The sequence below is a fragment of the Microcebus murinus genome, chromosome 19, assembly GCF_040939455.1.
Source record: "Microcebus murinus isolate Inina chromosome 19, M.murinus_Inina_mat1.0, whole genome shotgun sequence".
NCBI lineage: Eukaryota > Metazoa > Chordata > Mammalia > Primates > Cheirogaleidae > Microcebus > Microcebus murinus.
The window spans coordinates 19,694,750-19,719,254 of NC_134122.1; the positions used below are offsets into that span (position 1 = coordinate 19,694,750).

Genomic DNA, 24,505 nt, shown 5'->3' on the forward strand with positions numbered 1-24,505 from the left:
TGCTGACCCAAGGTCTGTCATGCTGACCCAAGGATGGAACCGACACAGGAAAAGCAGAGCTCAGTGGTGGAGAAAGAGACTTGACTCCTGGCGACATCATTTGGGGTCTGGATCAAGCCGTGTCTGAAGCTACCCTTATCCTTTCTGTTATACGAGCTGATGACAAGCTCCCTGTGTATGTCAGCTGCTTTGCTTTATTTCCTGTCACTTCCCACCAAAAGAGTCCTAAGCGGGCCATTGCCTGCGCTCCTGTCCCCGTAGGTGTGCAAGCCCAGGTGGGATGACCATCTGTGAGCGGCTGTGACTCTAACAGGAGCCTGGACAACAGATTTCCTCCAAGGTGTTTTCTTGTTGGAGATTACCTTCCACAACCTTTTTGGTGTGGTTTTAGGACTATTTATTACAGAGGTAGAGAGAGTGCTGGAATTTGCCAGAAGGATAAATCACTCCATTGAGCATTTGCTTTACGTAGGCAAGTAAGGTCCGGTTGACACTTGATTGTGGACTGCATATCCCAGGTGACACAGCCACTGCCCGCCTCTCTGACCTCACCTTCTGCCACCCCTCCCCACACTCACTCCCCTGCTGTTCCTTCCTTGAATAGAACAAGCACCTGCCCACCTCAGGGCCTTTGCACGTACTGTTCCCTCTGCCTGAAATGCTCCTCCCCCAGACCCTTCCACGGCTGGTTCCTTCTCACTCAGCTTGGAGGTCGCCTCCTCAGAGAGGCTGTCTCTGACTACAAAACCCAAATTACCCACCTCAACTCCCATGCCCGGCATTTTCTAGTCCACTACCACGTCTTATTTTCTTCATCACACTTTACAGTCTGAAATTACCTTAAATTTCACTTGTTAATTATCAGCCTCTCCCCGGTAGAATATAATCTCTGTGAGAGCCGGGAACCTCATCCGTTGTGTTCACAGCCGTGTCCTCAGAGCATACTGGAAGGAAGAAAGGAGGAAGAGAGAAGTGAAGGACAGATGCCAAGAGCTAGGATGGGCCCCTGTTCCCACTGAGGCCTCTCTAGCCTCCTGGGGACCCTCTAAGCCACCTGCAATGGTCCCCAGTGGCATTACACCTCTGGCGGCCACGTAAGTCACCAGCTCACGAAAGCACACTTTATCGCTGTGTCCCTATTCCCCTTCTCGTTTGCCTGCTCTCTCACGGCTCCTGGAATCACCTACTGAGTGAGGTGGCTGCTTTCAGGGGAAGCTACATTAAGACAGACCCTTACACGGAAGAGTACAAGGACACGCATGACAATGTTCATGACAGCCTTGCTCGGGGTGACATGAGGTGCGAGCTAACCAAGGTGCTGAGAACAAGGGAAACATATCATGAAGGAGTCAGATGCAGTAAAATGCGTGGGCAGAAGGCTGCACGGAAAGACTCCTAACACGCAGCCCAGGGAAGGAGTGGGAACGGGAGAGTGAGACACCATCTCTGTAATTAAACACACACGCCCTTAAAAACGGACGTTTCGCATTCCTCCAAGATGCGTACTTCTTCCAGAAAACATTTAAAATATCCCAAAGTGGCTGCCTCTGGGGGTTCAAAGAAAGGGGAGGAGACATGAGAGATAAAGGAAAATATAAACACTGGTGTCAGCGTGCCGCAAGCAGACGGGCGTGATTAAGTCACCTCTGTGCAACTGAGGTCCCAATACAAAACTTACCGTGGTAACTCAGGGTGAACCCTTCCTCTCTCCAGCTAAATGACCCCCACGCGCCTTCCCTATCTCAGCGCCCGGGCCACACTGCCGTGGAGTGGCCTCTGACCGCCCTGACTCAGACACGGCCCCATGCTGTCCCTCGGGTGCCAGGTACCTGCTTCATCACAGCCATGACTGCAATGTCACACTTATTCCCATCACTTCTTGGCCTGTGTCCGTCTCCCCCACTCCACTGTGCCTCCAGAAGGGCAGTGAATACATTCTCTCTCTTTTTCTCTCCTCCCTTCTCCCCCGCCCCCCAACCCCAGCATCCCAACGTTTCAGCCCGTGGCGCTCTGCAGACCGCTGAGTGCATGGGTAAGTGAAGACATTCCCGAGAAACCCAGTCGCCACGGCCACAGAAATGCACACAAGGGAGTCGTGCAAATCAAACCACACACACAGTCAGAAACTGTGTCCCAGGGCCATGCACACGACACACACTTCCCACATGGAACTACACATGAAATATGCCCAGAGGACACACGTGGGGATCTGCACCACGCAAAGGCCCCAGACACAGCTTCCACTCGCTGTCCACTAACTCCAGCCGGACCCGCCGCCTCCCCGGCTCCCGGAACTTTCCCAGGGGTCCCAGCCTGCACCCCCTCCCTGGGCAGCCAGTACCACCTCCCCGACTTCCAAAGACAAATTTCATCTTGTCTCCCAGCTGGTTTTTTCTTTTTTAAGAATCTCTTTCCAACTCAGGCCCTTTTCTCAGGTTCCCTCCGGAAGCCCCGCACTCCCCTCCGGAGGACGTGCCCACAAAGCTTCCAGCCTAGCTGGGAAATGAATCGAGCTGCCTCCAGCGCCAGCCACCTCCCCGTCAGAGGCCAGCCTGCAGGTACCCACTGGGCTTCGGTGGGATAAACAGATACAAGGCAGACTGCTTTGTCATTTCAGAAAATGAAAACAAGCAGAGCCGGTAAGGAAGGGAAAATGGATGGAGCTGGTGGCCTTAGAGAAAGGCTCTCACGAAAGCCATGGTCCGGAGAGCCGGAGGCCTCCCTCTCCCAGCCTGGGGAAAAGAGCCCACGTGCAGTTATTATATCCGTGATGGAAGATTATAATTACAGGTTTCGTTAGAGCCCACACCCTAAACAGTACGCGCTTAGGGGACAGGATCTCATTTGCTATGTCCCCAGTGCCTTGCAGCAGCCAGAAACACAAAGGACGCTCAAGAAATATTTGTATTTGGGGCAACCTGAACTCAGCTGGGACAGACGACTGTAGATACGCATGCCTTGTCATCAGCATCAAGTAGACGCCAACTACGACCAGGCAAGGGCGTTCAGGTTTACCTTGTTCAATCTCCATAACTTTGTCGTGAAGGCTCAGAGAGGTGTGTTCACTTGCCAGGAGTCACACAACTAGCAAGAGGCAGGTGCAGGATGGGAAAGCAGATTTTCTTTTATTTATTCATTCATTCATTCTTCTAGCTTTCACTGGGCACCTACTATGTGCCAGGCTCTGCGTTGGACTTTGGAGGAAAAAAATACTAAACAAAAAGAGCATTCCCCTGTGATCTGCATGAGGTGGTCTTTGAGGAATCAGAAATACAGTCGCCCCTCAGTATTAGGTGACCCCTATGATACCAAAATCCACGGATGCTCAGCATCAGTAGCATCAGCATCTACGCCAGTGCCTGGCTCATAGTAGGTGGTCAATTAATATATACACATCTGTGTGTGTGTGTGTGTGTGTGTGTGTGTGTGTGTGTGTGTGTGCGTGCAAATGAATGAAACGGGGTAGGCAGTTGAAAGACTTTTCTTCTGGTGACTCATCATCCCTGTGAACCAGGAAGTGTGATCATTGACTACAAGGAAGGGAGGAGATGGTGGATAGGAGATGAGGGAGGAAGTGACATTGGTTATGGGGATAGGAAATTAAGGAGCTGAGTGGGAGTTTCTAGGAAACACTGGGGCACAGCTGGGGTTTGGAAACCATGAAATTGTAGCAGCACCAACTTAAGAGCTTTGCTGGGACTTTTCTCTGACGGCCGATAGAGTGGCGAATAAGGGGCACTTTGGAGGCCCGTGGTCGGCACGTGGCAGGCCGATTGTTGTAATGGCCCAGTTATTCCCGCCTCCCTTTACCCACGCACTGTCACCATGTCCTCCCACCATTTTAGGAGTAACCACTGGACTTGCTTTGACCGATGGGTTTGCAACAAACTGGACACACACTGAGGCTTTAAAATGTGCTTGTGCATTTCTCCTTCCTCTCTCACTTCACTGATTCTGCCAGGAGGATGTGTCCGGGCCAGCTAAGGCCGCCCTCGATCAGCCAGCCCCTGGCTGACCCACCAGCTGCCTGCAGAAAAGCAGGTGCGGGGGAAATCAGCCCGGCCAGCCCAGCCCAGCAAAACCACCCAACTGACTCACGGGTTCATAAGAAACCCTAAATAATGGTTATTGTAAGTCATCACCTTTGGGGTGACCTGTTGTGCAGAATTCTTATGACAATAGATAACTGATATAGGCAACAGCAGAAGGAAAGAGAAGTAAAGTAACCGAAGGTATTGGCAAGTAAACGGGGGACTCTGTCTTCCTACCGTATCACTCAAACAAGGCGACCCAAATGCTTAGGAAAGACTGGCCCCAAAAGCACTGGGCTGGTGGAAAGCTCCAAGAACGACGACTGGTTCTGGCAGCTTTCCCCACTTTTTACCCCCAAGTCCCCAGGTGTTTGGCTGGTAGGGAGAACAGTTCATGTGGGCTCTGGGCAAGGTGGCACATGAGGAGAGTTGGGACATTATCCCACTTAATCCTGGCAGCAGTCCCGGGTGGTAGATAGATGCCTTGTCCCCATTTTACAGATGGGGAAACCGAGGCTCGGGAGAGTGTAGTGCTTGCCTGGAGCCACACAGCTGGTGGGGGGAAGGCAGGGATGGGTCAGTCTGACTGCAAAGCCCATGCCGCTCCACGGTGCCACACAGCCTCCTGAGAGAGGGTCCGTGGGGCAGGCCACCCCCCGCCCTGGCCCTCCCCACGCCCCCTCCTGCTGCTCAGCCCCCTTCCTCCTTGCCCTAATTGGCCCGCTGAGTGCTCAGCCTGCTAGACCATTCCCCTCTGATTAAAAACTCTTCAGTAGATGGAAGGAAATTTGGCAGTTACCTCTGCACACAGCTTTAAGTGCACATATTGGCCAATCTTTACAGATTTAATTGTCTATAAAATTACTCTATATGCAGTTCTCACGTGGATCTCCGGTGCCGTGCACTCTGCATGCTTCTTAGCTGGCACTCTCTCCCAGGCTGTGGCACAGCCACGGAGTGGGTGTCATGCACTCCAGAGCCAGCTGGGTCAACCCAAAGCTGGGCTACTGGATAGGTGTGTAACTTTGAGAAGGGGAGACCATCCTAGGCCTCAGTTTTCTCACGTGTGAATGGGTATAATCATGGTAACTTGTCGAAGGTTGGGAATGTTAAATGAAACAATGCAGCTTAAGCTCTTAGTGCTGTCCCTGACACACAGAAAGCGTGGCAGCTACTACTTTGGGATCTTAATCCATGCTTTTCCCTCTCAATTCCCTGGAACATTTTGTCTCTCTTCCCTTATCCCTGCCATATGGTCATGTACCTATTGACGCAGGACAGGTGATTCAAAAGAAGAAGAAATGAGACTCAAGAAATGGGCTTTGAATCTTCAAAACACTGAGTCTTGATGAATTCAAGATATAAAGTTCATACCCTAAGGAACAGATTGGAAAAAGAAGGGATGAAGAACCAGCACATCAGCTCAGAACCATGCTCTTGCAGGTAAAAGAAAACCCAGCTCAAACTAGCTAAAACAACGACAGGAACTCACTGGTTTGTGTGACTGACTGGGCCAGGGGAGAGCAGCTTCAGAGGTTGTTGACCCAGGAGCTCAAGAACTTCACCCAGGTCTTGTGCGGTGGCTCACGCCTGTAATCCTAGCACTCCAGGGGCCAAGGCAGGCGGATTGCTCGAGGTCAGGAGTTCAAAACCAGCCTGAGCAAAAGTGAGACCCCATCTCTACTAAAAAATAGAAAGAAATTAATTGGCAAACTAAACATTAAAAAATAAATAAATAAATAATAAATAAATAAATAAATAAAAATTAAAAAAAAGAAGAAGAACTTCACCCAAAGTCCTACCTGCTTTCAATGAGGGCTGCTCCAAACCATGGTTGGATCCCCCTATGGAGACAAGATGGCTGCCTGATGCTTCCGGGGCTTCCTCAAGGAGTGTGGTCTCCAGGTAGCCCCTCCCAGAAACCACCAGCCAACATCATCTCTCATCTCATTGGACCAAAGTGGGTCACATGCCCATCTCTGAGCCAATCAGTGGAGGAATGGGTTGGGCTAACTGGGTAAATCCAATAAGGCCTCATTCGTGGCTTTGGGTCCCTTCCCCTCCAATTGCTGAGGGGCCGTAATGGGTAAATAGGGGCTTCTTGGCTGGATGCAAGGTGGCTCAGGCCTATAATCCCAGCATTTTGGGAGGCTGAGGCTGGAGGATTGCTTGAGCCCAGGAGTTTGAGGCCAGCCTGCGCAACATAGCAAGATCCCATCTTTACAAACAATTTTTTTTTTAATTACTCAGGTGTGATGGTGCATTCCCATAGTCCCAGCTACTCGGGAGGCTGAGGCAGGAAGATGACCTGAGCCCAGGAGGCCAAGGCTGCAGTGAGCTATGATCTCACCACTGCACTGGGTGACAGAGCCAGACCCTGCCTCCAAATAAATAAATAAATACTTCTTTAATTGAAGTATTCGAGGTATGACGTTTATGCCACAGTGAATAGTCTGGAAAGAGAATAAATGAAGGGCTTCCTAAAAGTTTTCTTATCCATGCTGAATTATTCCTTCTCTGAACAATTTTTATGAATACACTTAATTTATTCAATAATTATTTCTTGAGAAGCCCCTGTGGGGCCTTCACAGTCAAGGCAAATGTGAGAATATATCATCACCTCTTTTAAAATATGACACCCAGAAATTGACATAGCTCTCTAAAAGGTCGGGCCAGCACAGAGCATCAGGGGACTGTCACCTCCAATAATGATGATAGCGAACAGTTATTGAAGAATTACTCCCTGCCAGGTACTATGCCACACATTTCATGTATTAGCTCTTTTAACCTCACAACAGCTCTATGAAAGTAAGCCCTTTTATTATCCCCATTTTACAAATGATGAAACATTGGCACAGAGAGTGGAAGTAACTTGCCCACCATCACACAGCTGTCCAGCGGCAGACTAGGATTTGAGTCCAGGCAGGCCTGTTAAGCTTGTGTGCTATCTTGCCTCTCCTTCTGTGGTGTCATGGAGGTTCACATCAGACATCTGACAGGAGTATTCACTCATTCACCTGGCAAATATTTATTATATGCCAAAAATCCATAAAGGCATTTAAAATTGATTCATTCATTTGTTTCCTCAACTAGTATTTTTTAAATGCCTACTTTAGACCAAGCATTGCATTATTTCATGCCCGGGAGCACTGTGGTGAACAATCCTGACCTAGTCCCCGCCCTCCTGAAGTGCACAGCCTGCACTTCCTTACTAGTTGTGCTGAGCACACAGTCAGCTAAAAGCCAGAGGCTGTCATGTACGGTTGCACAGGGTGCACGCTGCACAATGGCACTCAACAGATGGGGTGAGTGAGGGCTGGAATCCACCACCTCACTCCCCCTATAAGATCCTACGCTCTGGCACTGAGCTAAATCTGTGGGAAAAGACACTTCCTGTAGGAAAGTAGTCACCTTTGTGCTAGCAGTGCCCGCCCAGCCAGCAGGGGGCGCTTGCTCTAATTTACACAAAAGCACCCTATGGAGAAACCATGACCCTGTAAAAGCTGCTTGCACTGGTACCACTATCTCACCAGTCAAGGTTCTGGTTTTGTTTGTTGGTTCTGTTTGTTTGTTTCTCTTCTGGAGAAAAGAGCTGCCGCTAAACCATGCCTCTTGGTCCCATTGTCTGTTCGGTGGAGTATGCACCCAAGAATTTGGCCTGCTGTGTTCCATCCCCGAAGAACCAGTGCTCTCATGCAGTCCTGGCTGGTGAACTCCTCTTCATGAGGGTTCACACACATCTTAAGATGTTCAGCAAACCCACAGAAGCCTCGCGGGGAACCAGGAACGCGAGACTCTTTGGAGGTAAGAAACGTCTCCCCAGTTAATAGAGTCAAGGGTCCATCAGGCAAGGGAATCCCACCTCTGGCTGCCTCCACTCTGATCCCGGTAGAGTTGGAGCAACAGAGACCCCGTGTTGAGGCTCGGTGCCAGCACTTCCCGGGGACCCGTGGCAGATGCTGTCAGCCCGCCATCTGCACGCCCTCGGCACCCCCTACCACTTCCACGCACACCAGCCCCGATGAGCACTCGTGCCCGACAGTGCCCCCGCACCTCCTTGCTGGAGGCCTGACTTCAGCCTGCTGGAACCTTCCGCCTGTGCGTGTGCAGAGCCAGAAGTGGCCAGGAAGCCACATGGAAGCCCTCAACCAATGGGTGCAGGGGAACCAATACACTGGCTGCCTGTCCCCAGGATTGGGACAGTGAGGAGGTGTCACCTGCACTGAGTCCGGCTCCCCTGTGAGACCTCACTGGATACCCTTCCCTTCCCCGTGTCACTTCTTCACTGGCCTATTGATCTTCCCTGGGAGTGCTTCCTAATAAAAATCTTGCACACCAAATTTCATCTAAGGGTCTGATTGAGAGGAATCCAATCTAGAACGGGACCCAAAGGAAGCTGGCCAAGCCACGTGTGCCGAGTATCCCCCTCCCGGGCTCCTTTCTAAGCCGCCTCTGTAATTCCAGGAGACGGATGCCAAGTACCTCTTGGGGCCAGGCCTGGGCCATTGAACCCAATCCACTGGCTCCCTCCGGCATCCATCTCTCACATTTTTTCCCAGACCTCCATGAAAAATGATTTGCAAAGTCCTCTCTCCCTATCTCGCTCTCTCTCTTTCTCTCTCTCTCTCCCTCTCTCTCTCCTCTTTCTCGCCCTGTCTCTGGTTAAACTTGGGCAATAGTGTTCAAGGACTGCACGAGATGTTTCTCTAACCGACAGGTTTATGGGGCAATAGCTGCTGATGTTATATGTGTCCTCAGATAGGCAGGTCTTTTTATACTGTGTGTGTCCCCATAAAAATGATTGGTTTTAAGTTGTTATTCTAATATTGCTGTGATTGTAACATTGGAGCCGACAGTCTCCGAACGAGATGAGTATCAGAGTCTGATGAATAGACGCGGGAGGTTCCATCGCTCGGCGCGGCAGGAGGACAGGCTAGTGGGCCACCATCCGCTGACAGGCAGGGGCTCAAAGCCTGTTGTTTTCATGTCATTATAAAGATCATGATTAATAAGTGATAGCATCATAAATACTCAAAACTGCCTCCCAGACTGGAGGCTCACCATGGCCTGAGCAGAGGGGAGAGGGCAGAGCCCACAGAAGCAGAGACAGAAGAACGTGGAGACCCACAGGGAGAGGCAGAGGGGATGGGGGCGGGGGCAGAATAGATTATAAAAGAGCCAGACAGACGCGTGACAGGCAGACAGGCAGCAGCGGGAATTGGGAGATGGCGACAGAGCGCGGCACATGGACAAAACCCACGGCAGGCACACAGAGAGAGAGAGACCCCACGCTCCCCGGACGCGCAGAGCCAGGGACGCAGGCAGGTGTGGGAACAAGGGACAGGCTGACATGTTGAGAGCAAGACGGACACAAAGGGATGCAGGGAAATGGTGAGAGAAAAAAGAGGCAGGCGAGGCAGACAGTCGGACAGACGGACACAACGACAGACCAGGGGCCAGTGACCACAGCCAAAGAGAGGACACGTGAGAAAGGCACACGGAAAGGCAGAGACAGGCAGGCGTTTAAAAGGAGGAGGAGGTGGCAGGGGAGGAGGAAAGAGCCACAGTGAGCCGCAGAGTCGGGTGGAGGAGCAGGGCTCAGGCACCAGATGGCCTGGTCCCCACCATGGTTCTGCCACTTGCTGGTAGCAGAGTGACCTCAGGAATGTCACTTACCCTTTCTGTGCCTCAGTAAAATGGGACAGCAAGAAGACACAGCACCGGCTTCAGCCCTGCGCTGGGGGTCCCTAGCATCGCGGCATGGCTCTTGTGACAGGAATCCCCGGGACAGCCCCGGTAACCCCTGCTACCTGGGGTTCATGCCCTCATGTGGCACTTTAATTTGAGGGAAAACTTAGCCATCGGCTTCTAACCAATGCAGAATGCGGCAAAAGTGCTAGGATGCCACTTCTGAGATTGGGTTACGAGCACCTGTGACTTCCATCTTCCTATCATAGCACTGCTTCCATCCAGATCTGGAGCTCTTGCTCTGGGAGGAGGAATCTGCCGCGTCATGGGTTGTCCTAAGGACAGGTCTGCGTGGCAAGCAGCTGGTGTCTCCCACCAGCCACCAGCAAGGCCCTGAGCCCTGCCAACAGCCACGTGAGCAAGCCTTGTGGCTGCAGCCCAGGCGGACACCTCGACTGCAGCCAGGAGAGGGACCCTCAGCCAGGGGACCCAGTTAAGCCTGAGCACAAACTACGCTCATGTTTGTTGTTTTGAGCTCCTGTGTTTAGGGATGATTTTCTACACAGCGATTAACACCTGAGACAGATTTCGGTGGCCGGAACCGCCACGACAAATATGTACGAGTGCAGGTGTGCCTTGGAGGCGAAGGCAGAGGTGGGAAGGACGTGAGGGGCGTGTTGGAGAACGGCTACGTCGCCTTGCACAGGTGTGACTGAGGTCTGGACTGGGCGGACACCAAGGCTGAGGGTTCGAAAGGGACAAGGAACGTGTTACTGAGAAAGGAGGATTCTTGTGAGATAGCGACAGAACCTCCGCAACGCTCTCTCCTCCAGACACCTGGAAAGTAGCAAAGGCGCCCGGGGAACTGGGCCCCTGGGTGGCCTTCTCTCCCATTGCCTAGCAAGACGCAAATGAAGTTTCCTGTCGCCCCCTTAACAAATTGCCACAAACACAGTGACTTAACACAACACAAATGTATTACCTGACAGTTCTGGAGGCCGGAAGTTGGATGTGGGTCTCACTGAGCTAAAATCGAGGTATCAACAGGGCTGTGCTCCCTCTGGGGGCCGGAGGGAGGACTTGCTTCCTCCGTGGCCTTGCCTGCCTTCCTGCCCTTCCGTCCGCCGGAGCACGCCTCGGCCAAGCCTGCCATCAAGGGAGGGCATGGATCTTTTCTTAACAACTGTGCCATCCTCGGCAGCCCCTTGGGTGCTGCTCAACCCTTAGCTAGTCTGTCCCACGCCTCATCCTGTGCCCCGAGGAGTCCCTTCCCCCACCAAGCACTCCCCTCCAACAAGGGAGGGGATACAATCTACCTATCGCTAGTCAAACGCTCACCATGTGCCAAGTGACTTACGTACAGTATCTCCTTTAATCCCAACTACCATTCTTGGAAGAAGGCACAATACGTTTTCCACTTTACAGATGAGGAAACTGAAACTCAGAGAGGTGACATCATTTATGGAAGATGATCCGTGTAGTCTCAGAGCCAGGATTGGAGCCCACAAAAGCTGACTTCAGAGTCTGGGATATTAACCGGCCACACCTGTGCTTCCCCAAACCTACTGCACGATTTTAGGACGTAGGACCCTCTCAGGAGCCAGGGTCTATACACTCCGCAGTGGGCAGCTAAGGAGAAGCGTGGGTGGCAGCTGGGGGAGCGTAGGCAAGTTACTATCTGTCTCTGCACCTCGATTTCCTCATCTGTGAAATGGGGATACTAGTGCCTTCCTTACACAAACGCTGTGAAGATTCAAGGTGCCGTATCCCACCACACACTGGGCACAAGGCAAGCTCTCGACAGTGAGTAGCTGGAGTTACTAAAAATAGAATTGGTCACGGGGTGTATGAGCCAAAGGTGGCATAGGCCCCTTTCCAGGACCACCGTGTCTGTCAACTGCACACTGTGCTCTTCTCCGAAAACTCACAGTTGATCCACAGCCAGAGATGACTGTGTCAACAGTCAACAGCGCTCACTTTCTGAGTACCATAATCTGTTATGTTGACAGAGAAACAGCCTGTAGAGTGTTTCAAGCCCATTTGGCAAATGCAATTAATTTCTTCAGCATTAAATTGTCTTTCTTAATTGTCCATACAGATGCCCAGGCAGAAGGAGGAAGGGACAGAATGACAAGGCTATTAATGTCACATTGCTAGTGATGAGCTGTTCTGGTGGTAGACTCAGAGCTGCAATGGAAACAAGAGTTGTATCTACCAAGGCTCCCCTCGGGCTGAGGAGATGCCCCAGGGCCCTTGCATGCATGGGTGTGTCCACTGTGGGCCATGCCAAGTGTTCTCTGAGGCTCGTGCTGCATGCACAGGGAGGTGTCTGATTCTAGGGCGGTGGCGTGCTCCTCTGAGCCTCGCATGTTCAAGTTGCAGGTACATTTCCAGCTGAGGCTCTGAGCCAGGCCTGACATCTCACCACCAGGAGGAGTCTTGCTGCCCCAGACTGCAAATCCAATGTGGAGGAGACTTTGACAGCTCACGCCCACACAGCCCCAGCCTCTCCAAACCCCAGCCTGGTGCATGCCCTGTGCTCTGAGCTCCTGCCTGGAGTTCCCTTCTGCCACCTCTGTGACCATTCCATGACCTTCTCAACATATACCCTCAGCCATGTATGGTCACTTGATCCAGCAAGCCTAGCCCAGCCTGTCTGGTGGGACTTGGAGTTAAATTGCTCTCCCAGGTCTTAGGGCAAAGCCTCCTTTGGTCTTATATCCAGGCTTCCTACACTATAAATCACACCATGAATGAGAATGCAGTTAAAACCCTAGGGTGCTGCGGGATTCCTCCTTGTCCCTTTGTAGATGGATTATACAAAATTACATGCCATATTCATGGGTTGGAAGATTCAGCATAGTAAAGATGTCAGTTCTCCCCAAATTGATATACAGATTTAACACTATTCTCATCAAAATTTTGGAAGGATACTGGTCACAGGTCATCCTCCTGCTGATGCCTCATGCCACTTTGTGGACTATGCAGGTCATGGTCTGCCTAATTTATGGATTCAGCAATCACCTGGATTCTGCTCCTGCTACATTCCTCCTACCAGCTTAGCACTCCTAGAACCATGGATCACCAGAATACATCAGAGGTGTTCGTTGCTCCTTTGTGAGATACCAAGATGCATGTGGTGCAGAAAGCATGGTCTTTGCAGCCAAACAGATCTGGGACCACAGGCAAGTCACTTAACCTCTCTGAGACTTAGTTTCCTCGCTTGAAAACTGAAGGGAATGATCCCTATCTTACAGGAAAATGAAAAAAATGAAAGGCGAGTACCTACCACAGTGCCTGGCACAGAATAGGCCCTGAATAAATGTGCTCCATGAAAGAAAAGAAGGAAAGAAGGGAGGGAGGGAGGCAGGGAACGAGCATATACTCAGAATATTCCAGATGCTCAGTATTTCCTCCCTCCTACCATACCTCCCATTTTGCACCCAGACAATCCAGCTACTTTTGATAGTTTTCCTGGGTTTTGTCCTCCTGTCCAGTCCTAACTCCACCGCCCCCTTGCCATCAGTCCCTGTCATGAATCACTCTGCAGTCACACACTCCAGCCCTCCTACCTGAGACATAGCTGCTTTGCTGCCACAGAGAAAGTGAGGCACCCAGCCAGATGGCTCCAAACCACGAGGATCCCCTAGACAACCTCACAGATGCAGTTTAAGCTTCACCCCCATAGGCCTTCTTGCCCACCCTGGAAATCTGGGGCAAATCAACGGCATGTGCTTCCCAACACATCCCTTGAGCACTGCCCACCCGAGACACCAGGTGGTAGGAGTAGCTGTTTCTGTTTACAGAGCACCTATTCTGTGCCAGGTTGCAAACTGGTACAACTCAGTCCAGCTCCACAGGTGTGTTTTGCTTGGCCTGAAAGTTATTCAAATATTTTAATAACTTGCCAACATTCAAATATCAGAAAACTGCACATCAGAATCTTTTTTTAACAATCTAAAGATCTGGATCCTCAGTCCCACATAGCCAGGCAGTCACAGCCCCCTCTGACCAGCACGGGCCTCCATTTTGCCAAAGGCTCCACCAAACTGGCCCCTGCAGGCATTTGGGAATAGGATTTCTGATGCAATAATAATAAATTCCTGACATCTATATTATCTGTACATATTAGAAAGGAAGAAATAAAACTGTTCCTATTTGCAGTATCTATGTAGGAAATTCCAAAGAACCTACACACACACACACACACACCACTGCTAGAACTAATATGTGAGTTCAGTGAGGTCACAGGATACAGGATCAACACACAAAGAATCGACTGTATTTTTATGTACTAACAATGAACAAGCATAAGCGGAAACTAAAAGCATAATACCATTTACAGTTGCCCAGAAAAATGAAATACATAGAAATAAATCTTGCAAATTCTAGCAACATGGAGGATGAACAGTCCTTTCAGCAAATTATGCTGAAGCCTTTGGACATCTATAGGGAAAAGAATGATAATAAAATTCTCCAAGAGAAAGGATTCTACTCTTTTTTGTTCACAGCTCTATCCTAGGCACCTAGAGCAGTAATGGGCACTTAATAAGTGCTTGATAAACATTTGTTGAATGTTGAATAGCTTTAAAAACTACCACTTTTTAGCACTGTCTGTGTCCCAGGCTCTGTTCTAAGTGCTTGACTCCATTAACTTTAACAACCCAACAGGATGAGTGTTATTATCCCCGTCTGATAGAAGAGAAATTGGAAGCACAGAGGAGCCAGGTAACTTGCCCAGTACCTCACAGCGGTAAGAGGTAGAGCCAATGAAGGTTGTCCACTATCTAATTCAATCCTTCCTTGGGTGGGTACGTGACCCCCTTTCTGCTGATGAAGAAACCCAAGTTCAGAGAGATTGCATGAATTCCCAAGGCCCCACAGCTAGCAGGGTACAGCGACAAAGTTCCATGGAACCTGGCGGAACCCAGGACACCTGCCAGGGCTTCCCAAAGCCTTCGGGGCACTGTTCTCAGGCTACCTGGTGGGGCCACCTCGCCTCACAGCAAACCCTCCTCTGCCCCTTATTTGCTCAGAGGCTGCTTAGCATATGTGGCTTAAATACCAGGGCTCCCTGCAGGGCGCAGTTCACCGAGCCAGCTCATTTATTCATTAATTTGCTTTCCATATTTCCAAACAGAAAGCGGCCGTTCCAGGCAAGGCGAATCAATACTGTGCTCTACCATCCATCTTCATTCGTGCCACATCCCCGCGCCATCCCGGGCGCTTCTCGCCCAGGCTCCCGGTAATGGGTTCCCGGACGCTGACGAATAGGATTTTCCCAGGCAGCCACACCACGTTAGCAGATTAAATCATTAATATCTGCATCGGTCATTTTTACGAGCCTCCCTTGCCCCCAACTCCTCACCGCCCCGGTGTTGAGTACACTGTTAGTGATGCGGGCAGACACGGTCAGGATGAAATTGCCACTTCTGAGATTTTATTGGTTGCAAACTTCAAGATATTGATTTTCTTCCTTTTTTCCCCCCTGCTTTTGTAAAATGAGGTATATGGCCCAGAGTTGCAGAAAGTATTGAGATAGAGGCTGAATATGGACTTGCTGATTCCACTCGCACCATTTGCCAGAGGGGCTCCTTGTTTTCCTAAAAGAAGAAAAAGGTGGTTTCCTAAAATTTATTTTATAGTTACAGTTTAAAATTGAGCACTTACTATTTGTCAACTAAACACGGTGCAAGCGATACTCACTCAGGCCGCTCAGCAATCCAGAGGTGGGATATTACCATCAGCTCTTTCAATGAGGAAACGAGTTCTGAGATTTCCCCACGATGACAGGGACCTGGAACTCAGATGTGCCTGCCTCCAGAGACTGACCTGAGGCACTACCAACACAGTGCTGCCAGCCCCCACTAGCTCTGAGAGACGGAACAGCAGATGTCAGGTGTTACATACACTGTTTATGTTCCCTGCGGTCCATATTCTAAAGCCCTAATCCCCTGTATCACTATATTTTATTCGTTGCAAGCTTGAAGATACTGATTTTTTTCCTGCTTTTCTAAAATCAGGTATATAGCCAAGAGTTGCAGAAATGATTGGGATTGAAGATTGGTAGGGCCCTTGAAAGATGATTGGGTTTAGATGAGGTCACGAGCGCAGGGAGGGATAGAATTCCATGATGGAATTAGTGTCCCTATAAGAAGAGGAAGAGACCAGAGTGTTCCCTCTCTCCTCTGAGCTAATGTGAGGACACAGCAAGAAGGCGGCCATCTGCAAATCATAAAGAGAGCCCTCACCAGAAAACAGCCACATTGACACTCTGATCTTGGACTTGCTATCCTCCAAAACTGTGAGAGACAGATGTCTGTTGATTAAGCCACCTAGTCCATGGCATTTTATTACAGCAGCCAGAGCAGACTAAGACATCAGAGTCTCACCATTTTCTGGAGCAAGGTCACGGGTCAGCCCAGGGAGCAGGGATGAGTGGGACAAGATACCAGAAACCAGAGCACGGTGTGGATGTACCTATACCTCCTCTGCCCACAGACAATTCCACATACCTGAACCTCCTCACCCTTCTAGGCAGGACATAATTGAACGTACTTCTTCTTAACATCCAGAAGGTTTAACTTTATCTCTAAAGAAGCAGAAATAAATATTTAAGGCTTTACAGGCCATACAGTCTCTATCACAACTACCCAATTCTGCCACTGTAGCAGAAAAGTGACCACAGACAAGAGGTAAACAAATGAGCATGGCTGTGTCCCAATCAAATATTATTGACAGAAACAGCCAGCAGGTCAGATTTAGTCTGCAGGCCATGTTCTCCAGTCCGAGAAGATAGAACTTTAGGAGCAAGCTTTAGTAATTTCTGAGCCAGGTATGCTCAGTGGGGCTGAAATGGAGGAAATATAAGCACAGAAAAAGGAGACACAAAGTCCATATCAGCAGGGCCAAAGTGAAATACAAAACCCCTTCCATGGAGTAGAAACCAAACTGGAGTCACCCAGGGTAACACAGCAGAAAGTAAGTCCAGTCACAATAAAAGTAAAAGCAAAAATCCTTACAGTGTTCTACAAGACATTCATGATATTCCCCCACCCTGCACCCTTTCTGAGCTGCTACCACTCTTCCCCATGAATGCTTGTTTCAACCACATGGGGTTCCCTCCTCTTCCTCAGGCATCCAAGCTTGCTCTCACCTCATAGTCTGTGTGCCTTCTGTTCCTCCTGCCTGGACCCCATACCAATTGGCTAGACTGCTGGAGAATGAGAGACCACATGGAAAACAGATGAACCGTCCCAGCTGAGGCCATCCTAGACCAGCTAGGCCCCAGCCAGTCTACCAGCTGACCATGAATGAGTCCAGTCAAGACCAGCCAAATCTGGTCCAGATCAACAGAACAACCCAACTAAACTGTATCCTCATAAGAACAAAACCCTATAGCTTAGTGGTTTTAAGTCACTCCATTTTGGAATTCTCTCTTACTACAGCAATAGCCAACTGATACAAGAGGCTATACTACTAACTTGTTGTGTGACTCTAACACAAACATTTACTCTGTCTGCAAACTCCTCATCAAGAAAGTGAGAGTCAGAAAATTTTTAATCTTCCCCTTGCCTGACATTTCAGCAATATTTAGCATGGTTGCACACTCCCCTTTTCTGAAACTCTTTCTTCCCTTAGCTGTTACTACACCAAGTTGCATGATTCTCCACTCATTTTTCTGACTTCTTTTCTTTGTTCCTTCTGTAGAATCGTGATCATGAAATATTAAAGTTATTCAAGACTTGGACCTCAGCCCTCATCTCCCTTCACTGTAAATCTCCCAGAGTGAATGCATTCATACCCACGGCTTCATACCCACTGGCCAGATCAGTCCCTGACCTGGGCCTGGGCAAGAAACCCAGTTTGATCACACTGGTCCCCCAAAACTGGGGTTTGACATCAAAGGAAAAAGGAGGAATGACTCTTAGGTGGACAACTAAGTGTGGCTGATGGCCACACCAGAAATGAGGCTCTCGTGTTTAAACTCTCCCTCTCCCTGTAGCCAATTGCCTACCAATTCCTAGGTAGTTTACTTTCTTAACAACTTGTGCTTGAACCTGAATCCCAGCCTCCTACTAGCAAGCCACACCTCGTATCACTTCAGCCAAGCCCACCAATTACATTCCTACTCACACCCCTTCCACCTCTGCTTGAACCAAACTTCATCAGTTATCCCCTCTCTGACTTGTACCTTGAGCCTCTTACTCTCACTCATTCTCATTCCCACTGTTCAATCTTGACAAATTCTTTTCAGTCTGGAAAAAAACTAAATCCCTCCTGTGGCAGATGCTTCCAGTGTCCCACCCGTAGACCCTCAGCTCTTATCATTTTCATCATCTAAGTCCAACTTTCAACTTTGTCTCTTTGCCTGAGGACTTTATCTGGCTGCCAGAGTTTGCTCTCCCCATGCACATGGCCTGCAAATGTGCCTGGGAACGAATGTTTTCCCTGTCCCCAAGGAGCAGAACCTCCACCAAGGACTGGTGGAAATTGATGGATAAATATCCAAGCTTCCTTGCTTCTCCTGGGAATATCTCTTGCTTGCTTGCACACCCTTTGTTGATTTCTGTACTTTGTCGATGTCTCACCTCTTCACTCCTTTACTGGTGTTTCCTGGAATCACCTCCAACATAAACTACTCTCACTCAGTCCTGTTTCAGTATCTACTTGTGAAAGAATGCAGACACCTCCGTCACTGCAACATCTGAGTACTGTGCATACCGCCCAGTCTCGTTTCTCTTCCTTGGGCCAATGTGTACACTACATTCATCTCCTTCCCATTCACTCCCAACCTACTGCAGTCTGATTTCTACCCTCAGTGTCTCACCAAAACTGTTTCTATTTTCTCCTAAATAGAGGTCACTCTATTTGACCTCTTTCCAGCTTCCAACATGTTGCCACTCTCTTCTCGCTCCCATGGCTTCATGACATCACTCTCCGTTGTTCCTCCTACCTCTCTGCCATCCCTCATCAAGTTCTTTCTCAGACCCTCGAAACTCCAACTACCCTTTAAACATTGAGAATCCTGAAGGCTCCACCACCCTTGACTGCTTTATCCATGCAGAGCACAATCCCAAGCGTCAGATCTCAACTCCAGCTGTCAATCAAATCTCTCCAGCATGTCCTAAACTCAAATCAGCATCTTTCCTTGCCCCTCCCTAGTTAATGTCACAACCACCCAACCACTCACCCAAGCCATTTGAAATCATCCTAAGCTCCTTCTCCTACTTTGCCCAGGGTGCATGGTTCACCACCCAACCTTGCCAATGCGACCTTCTAAACATCTCACCTCTTGGTCCAGAACACCATCATCTCTTGTCCAGATGGCTGCAATAGCCACTTTACCAGTTTCTCTGCTTCCAGTGACCCCAATCCAATCCATCCTCTACACAACTGGCAGGGTCATTCCTTCTGAAGCACAAATGTCCGCCCCTTCTTCCCCTGCTTACAACCCTTGGATGATCTCACTACTCTCAGATAAGGTTCAAATCCCTTAACAGCTTCCCAGACGCTCCCCAATCTAGTCCCTGACTGCCTCTCCAGCCCCACCTCCCAGCAACTCCCATGCTTTAGCTCCGTGGCTCTCCACCCTGGCTGAACATTAGCATTATCGGGGGGGGGGGGCTTTAAAAAAATACCAATGCCTTAATCCTGATGCCCAAAATTATGATTTACATGGTCAGGGATGAGGTGAAGGCATGTATACTTTTTCCAGGCAATTCTAAAGTGCAGCTGGAGCCGAGAGCACTGAACGGCTCAGAGTTCTGCACAGTTCCCAGGCCCTCCCAGGCCCCTGTGCCCACTCAGCCCCACTCTCCCCTCTCATCCCCTTAACTCCGCTCCAGGGAACCTTCCCTGACCCCAGCTTCCCAGCCTGAGCTAGGAGCTTTCCTCTCGGTTTCCAGTCTCCTCTGCTTAACTCCCTCAGAGGATTTATCACACTGAGTATTAACTGTCTGTCCACCTCAAAGAGGCGGTGACCTGGGGTGGGGTCTTCCATCACCGCAACACCACACCTAGCACAGTGGTCCCCCAGTAGGTGACTCACACATGTTTGTTGAATGAATGAATGAATGGTCCTCTGTCCTCTCTGTTCATGAGGGTAGGAACTTTAGTGTCTTTTCACCGCTCAATCCCTCTCCCCTAGTTTCATGCCAGTACACATAGTAGGTGCTCGGTCAATATTTGTTGACTGCATTAACAAACATAAGACATGAGAGATGAGCATCTGCCTCATCCTCATTTTTACAGAAGAGCTCTAGGGAGCAGAGACAAATCAAATTGAACTTCCTACAGTTTTGCTAAAATGGAATTTGCCAAAGACGTCCTGAAAAATGGATTTAATTAGGCCCGTTAATAGGGGAGTCGTTGGTGGCTAAGATTTAAAGCTGAGGCTGGAAAAGGTATCGATAATTTTACCATTTTAAATTATATAGGAGGTTATTTATTTCTCACTCTCGCCCTAATTATAAGAATGCATCTCGATGAAACCTCAGCTTTGGAGGGAAATGAAGCCAAAGGTAGGGGCGAGATTTGATATTTCATCGAAATGACACATGGGAGGTGGCGCAGCAGGAACCCAGCTGGCTCAGCCCAGGTGTGCCCGCCTTGGGGGAGGGGATCAGTGGCACTGCACAGCCAGATCTCATTACATTAACGATCGTCAGTACCACCCAATGTGGCTTTTAATTGCAAGAAACATCCAGGAGAGGGAAAGGTACCACTGTCTCCATGACGAAATGAAATTCTGCATAGGTTTTCAGAGCCCTGTGGATCTCTTGCATTCCATTCTCCCGTCAGGTAGTTTTAGAGATTCAAGCTCTAACTGGTTCCACAATCAGATCTTGGAAGGGACACACCCTATGCTTTAGCTTGCCACTGTCAGAAATACTCAGCTGCCCCCAAATTAGGGGGCCAAGTAAGTGCCTAGTTTGGGGTTCTAGCTTCCTTCAGATACAAGAAGACTTGAATCCCCATTGGGGGACCAGTCTCTTCTCTGGGAAACCCCACAATGGGTCTCGATACATAACAGGGCATCATTCATTCTGCAAATCTTTATGGAATGTCACCACATGGTCTAGGCAGGGTTGGGACTAGGGTAAGATAAGTGAGGCAGTTGCCTCATGGGCAAAATTTCAGGGAATGCCAAAAGACTAGTAACCAGGATAATTAATATTTCAAGACAATATTATTAAAAATAAAAATTAACATAAAAATATTCAGGATGAGCAAAATATCAAAATTTTCACTGAAGACGGGATCCAAGCCTGCACGTGGAGCAAGCCTCATCCACCTCACGCCAGTCCCAGCTGGGGTTCTAGGCGCTGGGGAACTGGGCAAAACCCCTCCCCCACATGGCTGCTAGGGCAAGTGGAGACAGTGAACAACATAACGGATCAAATGCACAGGGATGGTGACGAGTGCAGCAGAGAGAAATAGAGCAGACGAAGGGGTAATTCCAAAATCAACACCTCAAAACCCCCTGCCCAGCCCAGACTTCCTAACACATGGCGTAGCAGAAAGAACAGGGACTCCAGGGTCTACCGGGGGGCAGATCCTAGCCCCCACCCACTTGCAGCATGCCTTAGGAAAAGTCACTCACTCTCCCGGCTTCAGGCTTTATAAGAAGGAAAGTTTATAATAAAGAATAATATAACATAGGATATAGAAATGTGAACAGAGAATTCAATAACATTTCTGAGCAATCGCTCAGCGTGGAGCCGGGTGCTAAGCTTACTGTGACCATGCCTCATTTAACCCCCATGCAGCCTCCTGAGATAGGTACTTCTACCACGTGCAAAGCTGAGACTTGAGATTAAGCCGTTTGCCCGCTGTGGCAGGCCAGGAAACAGGGAGAATGAGGTTTTGAGGTTCTTCGGCCCAAGTTCCCAGCCATAATGCTCTACACCTCAAACTGAAGCCAGGTTCTGTCCCCAAATGACTTTAAGCAAGTCTGTGAAGTGTTCTGAGCCTTGTTGTCCTCAACTGCAAAATGGGAACAATAAAGTGGCTCCCCGCCCCCACCCCGCAGGACCTTCAGGAGCCAGGCGACCCGCACAAGCAGGTGCCCGTGAACGCCAGGTGCCTGTGAACGCCAGGTGCCCGTGAACGCCAGGTGCCCGTGAACTCACGCACCCCAACCCCCCAGGCGGCAGCTGCGGTTTCCAGCGTGCTGGGGGCAGAATCACCAGTGAAGTCCAAACACAGCCCATTTCCTATTTTCCTGACAGCCTATTTCATGGATCACGGAGACCCAAGTACAGCTGCTTATTCAACGGAGGAAAGAATGAATTCATTTTCATTCCTTAACACCCGGCGTGACCCCCTCTCTGCCGATCCCTGTGCTGGGGCTGCAGCCGCCAGCGGACTTCCAATTCGGAGAGAGACCGCGCGGTAATGACAGAGTGTCCTGCCCGGGAACGCTGGGAGCCCAATCGCCACCGCGCTGGTAATAAGTCCAAATGAAAGATATTATGTCACCTCGTTCGAATTAAGCAGATGAACTATAGTCCTAGACCATTAAAAATGAACCAATCTGCGGGGCGGCGTCCAAGTGCTCGGAGCCCAGCGCCCCAAAAAGGTGCTAGGCTCCAGCGGGGTTTTATGTCCTCATTTTCTGCCAATAATTCCTCCCCTCTGCGAACGTGGAGGGACAATTGGATGACAAGGCGCGTAGGGCTAGCCCAGGCCTGGCTGGCAGCGCGGGGTTGAACTGGCTGTGCAGCGCGGGCTGAGAGCGGCAGTCGCGTGGGGCTGGGGGCCAGGTGACCACCTGCTCTGCCCCCCGCGATATTTTCTCCTCCAGGAGTTCAGGGGAGCCCCCACCCACACCCCAAAAGCCCAGAGAGGGGGGCACACTTACTTGACTGTTACTCACTTTTATAAATGAGGAAACTGAGGCTCTATCGTCCGGGGCACACGAAGTCACACCCCTGGGTCGTGCGCGCTCAGGTGCAAAGGACAGAGGGCCCTCCGGGTCCTACTTCCACCCCACCCGCTCTGTCCCAGTGCGCCGTCTCTCTGAGCATCCAGTTCCTGCTCACTGTCTCCCCGTCCCTTTGCCATGACACAAACGGTCTGTCCCTCATTTGCAAACCTGTAGCTCAGGCGTGCAGCCCCAGAGTTAGACTGGACTGGGCAGTCACCAAACCCTGCTTGAATCCCAACGCTGCTGCTTAGAAGCTGTTCAGCTTTAGGAAATCTCTTTGCCCTCACTGAGCCTCAATTTCCTCATCTGTAACTTGGGACTTAACAAGCAAGGGCTGTTCTCCAAATGTCTAACACCTTGCCACCCACCACCAGAGTCCCCCCGCCCCAACCTGCATTTACATCCTTCCAACTTTAGGAATCAGCATCAGGGTAAGATATAACTTTCTCCTTTAATCCACCCCCAAAACAAACAAATCTAGTTTGCCTTCTATTGATGATAAAAAGACAATTTCCATGTATAATATTCCAAACGGAACTTATCAAATGTAAAAGCACACCACTCTTACATTCATTAACTCAGCAAAACTGTACGGAACACTGCAGCCTCTGCCAGGCACTGGGGACCCAGGCCACACTCCCTGATCCCGAGGACATCAGCAGCTAACATTTGCGAGCCCAGTTTACTGAGGAGGAAACTGAGGCTGAGAGGGTTCGGATCACCTGCCCAGGTGGCACAGCTGACTGGAGGCAGAGCCCACTCTTCCTCTCATCCCCCTGTCTAATCCCTCAGCAAATCCTGGCTCCCGGCTCCACCTCGCCCCCCAGGCTGTTCTTCACGGGGCACCTGTTCAAACGCCAGTCCCCTCATGTCACGCCCCTGCTGGAAACTCCCATGGCCCCCAACTCAGAGTGAAACCCAAAGCCCTAAGCAGAGCCCACAGGGCCTATCCTCCCTGTAGCTCCTGTGCTTGAAGGACAGTGGCCCAGCGTGTACACACACTCACACTCCCTCGTTCTGGTTTATTTTCCCCCTAACATTTATCATCACACAGCAGATGTTTACTTCTTTACATCTGTCTCCTTCCATGAATAGAAGCTCTCTGAGGCCCACACATTGCCCGACACAGAGCTAGAACTCAATACATATTGGTGGAAGGAAAAGAATATGAGTTCGAGAAACATTTGTTGAATGAATGAATGAAAACAAGCAACATGCTGGAATCAGGAGTGCTTGGGGGGAGTTGCACTCAGAGATCTGACGCCTAACTTAGCAAGGGTTTCTGCTGGAATTTCATGATGAATATTAGGGTTGGAGGCCCAGGGCTAATGGCCAATCTTCTGGGCTGGCGAAGTTCTCTCTGGTAATATATCCTTTTCCATCCTCATAATAGGAGAAAGCATTGCTGAGACTCTCAAGGGCAGGTGTTGGGGCAGAAAGCTTCAGGGTAAAGCTAAATCCAGTAAAATCCATTGACCATGTCTAGGCACGTGGTGCATTAGTCCATGTACAGCAGACAAATAACCCCCAATCCTGATGGCTTAACTCCCTGACATCACAAACGCATTGGGTGGGGGTGGGGGTTCTCCACACAGTCTTTCAGGGACCCAGGCTCCAGCCACCAGGGCGCTCTGCCACCGTCAATGCATGGTTTCCGAGGTCCACTCGGAAAGGGAAGGAAGAGAAAGACCATGTATGGGGGTTGTTTTGTGGCCCAGGCCTTGAGTGGTGAACAGCCCTTATGCCCACTCTGTTAGCCCCACTAGATGCGAGGGGGCTAGAAACGTACTTTTCCTACAGGCCCAGGAGGGAAGTGAGATAGTCTGATGATGAACACATAGCATTGTCTCTGCCA

General features: G+C 50.0%; 1 long non-coding RNA gene across 1 annotated transcript in view; it reads right to left on the reverse strand.

Moving 5' to 3' along the window:
- LOC105879696 (uncharacterized) overlaps positions 1-24,505 on the reverse strand; it is a 79,222-nt gene that overhangs the window by 26,070 nt on the left and 28,647 nt on the right. The window contains exon 2 of the long non-coding RNA XR_012913492.1: positions 840-944. This is a non-coding gene — a long non-coding RNA (uncharacterized LOC105879696). The remainder of the gene's footprint in view (positions 1-839; positions 945-24,505) is intronic.